This window comes from Tupaia chinensis, unplaced genomic scaffold, assembly GCF_000334495.1.
Source record: "Tupaia chinensis unplaced genomic scaffold, TupChi_1.0 Scaffold146140_1, whole genome shotgun sequence".
In the NCBI taxonomy this organism is placed as follows: domain Eukaryota; kingdom Metazoa; phylum Chordata; class Mammalia; order Scandentia; family Tupaiidae; genus Tupaia; species Tupaia belangeri.
This window is the reverse complement of record NW_006205995.1, coordinates 391,022-400,082: the sequence shown is the minus strand read 5'-3', so window position 1 is coordinate 400,082 and position 9,061 is coordinate 391,022. Positions and strand designations below refer to the sequence as shown.

Here is a 9,061-nt window from a genome sequence, read left to right as displayed (position 1 = left end):
CCCCCCGCCGCCCCGCGCCTCTGCCAGCTCCTCGCCCGCCCGCGGTCGCTAGCTCTGGGGCCCCAGCTCCGGGTCCCCCTCGCTCGCCCAGCTCTTTCTCTGCTGTTTGCCCTGTCAAAACACTGCCTGGGTCACGTGTCCCAACAACAGCCAACCCACCGCTCGTCACTTCCTCCCCGGCGGCCCCCCGCTGCCCGGGCGCTTGGTTGTTATGGCAACGCTACCGCGCCGGGAGGGGAACGAGTCTGGGGGCTCAGTCTTCCGCCCAGGTACCCGGCGCGCACTAGGTCGCCGGAGGTGGCATCCAGGGCGGGCAGGCTGATCCCTGGAGGCCCGAGGGTCTCGGAAGCTCCGAGAGCTGCGGTCGCGCTCCGAGCCGCGGAGGTGCACTTCGGAGACCAGGAATCTGAGCTGTGCTATTAGAGCACAGGGTAACTGGGGAGATGTCATCCGAGGGCCTGCCCCAGACGGGAGGATAATTATAGTCTCCTCCTCCTGCTCCTCCTCCTCCTCCACCCCGGGTGCTGGCGCAGAACTCTGATCAAGCCCCAAGTGGATTGCAACGCACGGTTTGATGTGACCGGGACACTGGGGGTGGGGGCAGCCACACGTGTCAGGGAGCGAGAAGTTGAGAAGAAGGAAACCCCTGTCCCTCGGCCCTGGATTTTCCCAAATCGCTAGAGGTTTTAGTGGGATTCGGAACCCAAGCTTCCAAGGCAATGGCTGTGCTAAAAATAACTTTTATAACTTCTGAAACACTGACTCACGGGCTGCAGGACACTTTTGACACCGTGTTATTGTTGGGGAGCTGTAATTTTGTTGTTGTGCTATAACAATGTGACATGATGACACTTCGTATTGTGATGTTGTGTCATCATTTAAACACAAACAGATGACAAGAATCTGCTGTAGTTAAAAAAAGCAATCCTAACGAGAGCTGCAGCTATTAGCTACCCAGTTTAGAGACAAAGTGCATATGAGGCTGTGAGCCCAAATGTAGATATGGAGAAGTACGAAATTTGCAACCTTTCTTTTTTTTTAGAAATAATTTTGCATACAAGAATCACAACAGGAAAGTACTAAGACGGAACTAAGGGTGATTTTTTAAAATATTACTCTTTGGACTCATTCCTGAAGTTTTACAATAAACGTATTATTTTCATATCAGTTTTTGTAATGTACCACATTGGCTTTTTTTTTTTTTTTTTTTGCTTCAGACCAAATCCATGACATTTCTTTCGTGACAAAATGTTTTCTAAATGTTTAGATGTATACAGGAAAATACCATATACAGCTACCATATTAGCATGAACTCCAAGACTCTAATCAGAACAGAGCAGAGGGTTCCAGAGGGTCACAGTTCATTTTCTCCGAAATGTTCTGGCATCAGAAGATAAGAATTCTGACAAAACAAGAAGTTCCTTAATCTATGTAATAGCAACAAACATTAACTTGCAGAGCACTGAATTTTGATATTATTGAAGACCGTATTGTGTAGTATTTAAAAAGTTATCTGAAGTGTGACTTGTTCTTCAAAGCCGGTTCTCAATTAACATTGGTAATGGGAGACAGAGAGAAGTTACAGATAATCCAAAATCCTAAATTTAGCACAACAGCTGGGACCAGATAACAGCTATTGTAAAAGGCTTAGTGGGTGAACAGGCAGCAAGATCTGTGATTTAGTTCCTCTCCCTTGGCCTGATTTGCAAGCAGTATTTATCAAGACCAGAAACATGTCAAGAGCAGAGAAGTAGAGAAATTGCGTGTAAACTGTTAGAGAAATGGGGGCATAAACTACTGTGTTTTAAATAATGAAGTTTTAACAGCACATTGGTAAATGATGTCTGAACATTTGAGCATTTCAAGTTATTAAACTAACTTGAAATTCTTTTTTGGGAATGTTAAATCTCTTAAAATGTTGAGATCATTATGAAAGTAGGAAAAGTATTTTATAGGAAGTTATATTTATTATAAAACTCATTATTCAAATATTGTTTCATTCATGCAGCACACATTTGCTGAACCTTCACTACTTGCTAGGTACCTTCTAGTCTTGAAGAATATGAAGGTCACTGAAAACCAGACAAGGTCAGTACTCTCATGGAACTCACAGCACTATTATAATTATTACAACATGATCAAGTCACATTCGACAGCCTTAACCTATAAAAAGAAGGCAGTTAGACTCTGATAGTAAATAATCCCTTGTTCTTTTTTTAAGAAGTTTTTACTTGAGGGCACGTGCACTCACTAGAAAAACAGAGACAGAGAGACAGAAAGTGAGAAATCACCCCCCAGGGGGGATGGCCACATTGCAATCCCTTCTCCTCCATTCTCCTCTTGGGATCTTGGGCACGCAAGCACATGCACCCAGTGTGAGTTTAAGCCACTGGGTCCGGGACTCAAACCGTAGTTGACTATATGGGAGTCCAACAATATAGCCATTATGCCAAATGCTGGCCTCCCTAGTTACTTTAATTGCCAGAGGGCACATGTGATTCAGAGAGACAGGAGAGATTTCCCCCCTCCATTTCATTGCAGTCCTTTCCTCTGTGTAATCCCTTCTCCATTGCAACATGGAGATTTGGGGCAGGCCCGCACATGTGCTGGAATTCATATTGCTCAGCCAGCCATGTGGGATCTGGCTGCCTTAACTAGTAGGCTAGGGGGCTGGCCCTGTTTCTAATTCTAAAACAATCCTAATATTGTATAAAACATCTGTAAGATCATTGGAAATAGGGACCTAAAGTGACAACTCTAAATATTGGCGATCAGTTTCTGTTTATACTAGGACAACCAAGCAGAATATCTTAGCTATATCTAGTTCCTACTTGGTGAGGATAAGGGTGGGTAATGCAAAGAGGTTAAGACACCCGGCAAGAAACTTACTGTTTTTTCATTTGATTTGCTCTCTATTTTCCCTTTCCTTAATGTTCCAAAAGCATGTAGGTAACTTCAAAATAAGTATCTAATCCTCAGTAAGAAAGTCCATCCTTTAACTTTTACAAGTTCTGTAGAAATCGACATTGTATAATAAAACCATACTTAATGAATGTCTCTAAGTTCAGGCAATGAGGATAACTGGTTTGTTCACTTTATTAATACAAGGCTGTTATATTGACCAAGGTCATGGAACCTCTCCAGAGCTACCAGAATAAGCCCCACTAGAGCAGAGACTACTACTTTTTTTTTTTTTTCCAGATATTTTTGCTTAGGGTGTATGTGCTTGCTAGAAAGACAGAGAAGGACAGAGAAACAGAAAGTGAGAAATCACCTCCTGTGGGGATGGCCAAACTGCAGTCCCTTCTCCTCCATTCTCCTCTCAGGATTTTGGGCACACACGCACAAGCACTCAATGCAAGTGTTTTTTGTTTTTTGGTTTTTTTTTTTGAGAGATTTTTCACTGTAGGGCGCGTGCGCTCGCCAGAGAGACAGAGAGAGACATAGAGACAGAAAGCGAGAAATCACCCCCCAGGGGGGATGGTCACGCCGCAATCCCTTCTCCTCCATTCTCCTCTCGGGATCTTGGGCACACACGCACACGCGCCCAGCGTGAGTTTTTAAGCCACCGGGTCCGGAACACGAACCGCGGTCGACTACGTGGGAGTCCAGCGACATAGCCATTACACTAACTGCTGGTTCCCTCAATGCAAGTTTTAAGCCACTTGGCCTGGGATTTGAACCACAGCCAACTCCATGAGAGTCCAGTGACATAACCATTACTCCATCTGCTGGTCCCGGGACTAGTACTTTTTTTTCTTTTTGTATCCTAGTAGCTCGCAAAAGACCTCATACAGAGTAGGAGCTCAATAAATGTCAACCTTTTGACTAATTTTTCTTGAACATTTCTACAATTTGTATTCTAAATACTGGCTGGTATTTCCTTGCTAGTGAGATAAAGCTAGAGTTGGGAAGTTCTGGGGTGGTACAAACTTTATCTATAAAGGATACCTTTTCATTATACTTTGTACTTTGGGGATTGTCTCAAAATAGCAGGAACTCGTAGGTTGAATTGTGTCCCTCCCAAAAAAATAGAAGTCCTATCCCCCACACACTTTTAATGTGACCATTTTTGGAAACAAGGTCTTTGAAGATGTTGTCAACTTAAGAATAGGTCATATTGGATTAAAGTGGGCCCCAAATCCAATGACTGGGATTTCTTTCTTTCTTTCTTTTTTTTTTTTTAAGAGATTTTTTGCTAGAGGGCACATGCACTGGTGAAAGAGACAGACAGAAAGTGAGAAATCACCCCCCAGGGGGATGGCCATGCACCAATCCCTTCTCCTCCATTCTTCTCTTGGGATCTTGGGCACACACGCACACATGCCCAGTGTGAGTTTTAAGCTACCGGGTCCAGGACTCAAACTGGGTTCTACTACATGGGAGTCTAATGACATAACCATTATGCCATCTGATGGTCTTTTAAGAAGGGATAGATTTGGGAACCAACAGTTAGCATAATGGCTGTGTCGCTGGACTCCCATGTAGTCGACTGCGGTTCGCATCCTGGACCCAGTAGCTTAAAACTCACGCCGGGTACGTGTGCGTGCGTGCCCAAGATCCTAAGAGGAGAATGGAGGAGAAGGGATTGTGGCGTGACCATCCCCCCTGGGGGGTGATTTCTCGCTTTCTGTCTCTATGTCTGTCTCTGTCTGTCTGGCGAGCGCACGCGCCCCATAGCAAAAATCTCTCAAAAAAAAAAAAAAAAAGGGATAGATTTGAGGACAAGGAGATACAGGGAAGATGGATGGCCATGTGACTAGGAAAGTAATCAGAGGTTCCGTCAGGTCACTAAAATAAGCAGATCTTTAATTCTATAAAAGTTATAGTAAATCAATTACAAATGTTAAGATCTCTCAAGTGTCAAAAAAGAACAACTCTATGACCCAAAGCTAGAGGATCATGTATTAGTTGTTGAGAATCATCAAGTGAAAATATATTGTACTACCTTAAATTGGGCAATCAGAAATTCTTTTTTGGGGACCAGCAGTTGGTGTAATGGCTATGTTGCTAGACTCCCATGTAGCCGACCACGGTTTGAGTCCCAGACCCAGTGGCTTAAAGTCACGCCAGGTGTGTGTGCGTGCGTGCCCAAGATCCCAAGAGGAGAATGGACGAGAAGGGATTGTGGTGTGGCCATCCCTCTGGGGGGGGGGTGATTTCTCGCTTTCTGTCTCTCTGTCTCTCTCTGTCTTTCTGGCGAGCACACACGCCTTATATAGCAAAAAAGCTATCTAAAAGAAAAAAAAAAGAAAGAAAGAAAGAAAGAAAATGATTTTTCATCAAAGTATAATGGAAATAAAGACTAGTAGAATTAATTTAAAGGTGTAGATAAATTTAGTCTTGAACAGTTAAAAGAAATGATGCACTTTCGGTCCCTGGGAAAGGTGAAATGTAAGCTCTCTTTTTCCACATCTAAATAATTTCTGTTTTTTTTTTTTTTTTTTTTTTTTTTTTTTTTTACTTAAGTGCAAGGCAATTCATTTCTTCTTACAAGAGGAAGATTGTGGAGTCATTACTAAGGCATTGGCTTCTGTAAACAACCCTCTTCCTTCCCTTCAGCTGATTGGCTGGTTTGTCTTTTTGAAGATCCTGTTTCTCTACCCTCCATAGTCACAGGTATAAGGAAGTGAAAAATGATTTTTTTTCTGGTAGTTACCTACAGACGTGACTGTAGTACTTACAAATACAGAGGCCTCTAAACTTCAAGTCAGGGAAACTTTTAATTGCCTTGAAGTTTTGGCTGGAGGTTCTGGGCTACCAAGACTAAAAGATTTTTTTAAAAATTTGTAATAATTGCTCACTTATGATGGAATTACATTCAACACTTCACATGTATATTTGACCCTAAGAGGGTGATTCTCTCTTATGGATTAGGAAATAAAGGCTCAAAAAAGCAGGTAACTTCCCAAATCTATGATAACAAATGGAGGAGCCAGCAGGTAGCGTGGTGGTTAGGGGTGCTGGACTCCCACATGGCCAACCCTGGGTCAAGTCCTGGACTTGGTCGTTTCTTTCCTTCTCTCTCTCCCCGCCCCCTTCCTCTCCAGTCAAATTAAAATGAATAAATAAATAAATAAAATTCAATAAAATAATTTAAAAAAATAAATAGAAGGGGCCTGCTTCCTGACTGGGCTCATTAATTTCCATCACCAGCTTGAAGTAAGTTAAATATTCCCAAAAATGTTAAATTAGGGTTCAGCAACATTGAGAAATAGCTGTACATTTAGAATTTCAATGGACTGATATAAACTTAGGCTCAAGGCTTCAAGATACTAATTCTATAATAAATAGAATGACTCTGATTTATCTGTAAATGCCAATGAGCAAATGGTCACACTCAGATAATAACAGCAGCTAAAATTTCCTGAGCACTGAAGTATTAATAGTAAGCATTATTCTGAGTGCTTTACATGTACTAGTCCATTTAATCCTCACGACATCCCTAGGAAGTATTATTATCCCTATTATATAGCCGAATAAACAGGAAAGGGGAAGTTAAATAACTTACCCAAGGTCAAGCAATTAGTCAGTGACACAGACAGGATTCACACCCCAGAAACATGACTTTGGAGCACAGGTTCTTTTTATTTATTATTTTTTTCTATAGGGGTGCATGTGCTCACCAAGAGAGATAGAGAAAGTGAGGGAAAGTGAGAAATTATCCCCAGGGGGATGATCTTGCCACCATCTCTTCTCCTCCATTCTACTCTCAAGATTTGGGGCATGCATGAACACACACCTGGTATGACTTTTCAAGCTCCCAAGTTGCTTCCAACCATAATTGGCCATGTAGGAGCCCAGTGCTGTAACCACTATGCCACCTGCTTCACCACCCCAGTCACTTTTTTAAAGAATTATTTCCCTTATTTTATTTTTCATTGTTATTTTTTTCAGATTTTTAAAATTATTTTAAATAACCATTACACTAACTGCTGGTTCCCTTTTTTTTTTTTTTTTTAAACTTTGAATTGCAGGATCAGCAGTTGGTGTAATGGCTATGTCGCTGGACTCCCATGTAGTTGACCATGGTTTGAGTCCCAGACCTGGTGGCTTAAACTCACACCAGGCATGTGTGCATGCATGTCCAAGATCCCAAGAGGAGAATGGAAGAGAAGGGATTGTGGCGTGACCATCCCCCCAGGCAGTGATTTCTCGCTTTCTGTCTCTCTGTCTCTCACTGTCTTTCTGGCAAGCGCACACGCCTTATAACCAAAAAAAATAAAAATAAAAAAATAAATTGCTATACATCATTTGTCTTGTAAAGAGAATTTACAAAACATGAGCTACTTCTCAGACCAGTTCAGTTAAGAATACTATACATGCTATCATCAACAGGTAATAACCCATTTCTGTATCCCACAAATGTCATGCCTTTCTATTTTTTCTCCTGCTTTCCTTTTCTATATTATTGTTATTTTTAATTTGATCATAGCAACACACACACACAGAGAGAGAGAGAGAGAGAGAGAGAGAGAGAGAGAAAGCATGCTGTCAGGTCCAGGATTCGAACCACAGTCAGCCTGTGGGAACTCAGTGTCTTTAACCACCACACCACCTGCTCCTAGAGTCATTTTTAAAACTAAATATGTTTGGAACAATTTGAGTATTTGAAACTATTTTCAACCGCCAAATTTAGGAAATCTGTACATAGCTTATCATGTGCTTCTAATGAAAATGTAGCCTCCAATTTGAAATGTGTATAAGGTGTAAAAATACACACCATATTTCAAATATTTAGTAAAGAAAAAGTAAAATATTAATACTTTTAAAATACTGTTACATGTCAAAGCGATAATATTTTAGATATATTGGGTTTATCTTTTTTTTTTTTTTTCCTGTAGAGTACCGCACTGGCTGTAGAAAGGGAGAACAGGGGAACACACACACCTCCCCCCCAGGGAGGATGGCCATCTCTCTTTCACTTTCCTTTTGGAATTTTGGGCAGGTATGTGCATGTACTCAGCTTGTCTTCCGAGCCCCTAGGTCCAGGACACTAACTGTAATCAGTCATGTGGGATCCAGTCACCTCAACCATAATACTGCTGGCTGGCTCCTAGAAAAATGTACTTTTATTGCCAGAGGGTGTGATTGCTAGAGTGGGAGAAGGAGAAAGCACCCCCCAATGGATTTGACCTAAACACATCTGTCATGCCAGCAGGTAACGCCTCATTTTGGTTGACTGTAAGGCTGGGGAAAGATCAAAGCATAGTGAGACCCTTGTCTGCCTCTCTTTTATGAAGGAAATTTAAGAAAAATAAAACTTAAAAAAAGCAGTGATATCTCTTTCAAAATGTACAGTATAAGCTAAATGATCAGATATTACAGAAAAAAAAATGGAACAGAGTGTTACCCTACATAAAGGTTTAAAGACCCACCTTCATGGCACAGAAATAATGTACTGCTTGAGAGAAGCCAGTCCCTGGGACCCGCAGTTGGTGTAATGGCTATGTCGCTGGACTCCCATGGAGACCCAGGGTTTCTTTCTTTTCTTTTCTTTTTTTTTTTTTTTGAGAGGTTTTTTGCCATAGGGTGCGTGCGCTCACCAGACAGAGAGAGACAGAAAGCGAGAAATCACCCCCCAGGGAAGATGGCCACACCTCGATCCCTTCTCCTCCATTCTCCTCTCGGGATCTTGGGCACACACACGCGCCCGGCGTGAGTTTAAGCCACCGGGTCTGGACGTGAACTGTGGTTGACTACATGGGGAGTCCAGCGACATTGTCATTACGCTAACTGCTGGTCCCAAGATCCAGATTTGAGTCCCAGACCCAGTGGGGATTATGGCATGGCCATCCCTCTAGGAGCAATTTCTCACTTTTTATCTCTGTCTCTTTCTCTGTCTCTCTCTCTCTGGCGAGCGCACGTGCCCTATAGTAAACCACCCCCCCCCAAAAAAAAAGGGAGGGAGAAGTCAGTTCCCACACAAAGACTGAGGTCTGAATCCCTAACTGTTCCACCCAAACACTGGGCACCACACAACTGCCCAAGATCTAATGGGCTGAGCGACTAGAGTAGGGATTACTGAGTAACCAGACCCTGCAGAGGGTGTTCTTCTCTT

The 9,061-nt window shown here is 42.5% G+C and overlaps 1 protein-coding gene and 1 long non-coding RNA gene across 3 annotated transcripts in view; one reads left to right on the top strand and one right to left on the bottom strand.

Moving 5' to 3' along the window:
• ATOSA (atos homolog A) overlaps positions 1–248 on the bottom strand; it is an 82,395-nt gene extending 82,147 nt beyond the window's left edge. Inside the window, exon 1 of the mRNA XM_006168737.2 lies at positions 160–248. The gene's annotated coding sequence lies outside the window, so the exon portion shown is untranslated. The remainder of the gene's footprint in view (positions 1–159) is intronic.
• Positions 249–357: 109 nt separating this feature from the next.
• LOC114006197 (uncharacterized) overlaps positions 358–9,061 on the top strand; it is a 13,758-nt gene continuing 5,054 nt past the window's right edge. Inside the window, exons 1-3 of one of the 2 annotated variants that reach the window (XR_003547949.1) lie at positions 358–431; positions 2,009–2,088; positions 7,845–7,948. This is a non-coding gene — a long non-coding RNA (uncharacterized LOC114006197). Of the gene's footprint in view, positions 570–2,008; positions 2,089–7,844; positions 7,949–9,061 lie in introns of both variants that reach the window. The other variant, XR_003547948.1, reaches the window with a different exon arrangement.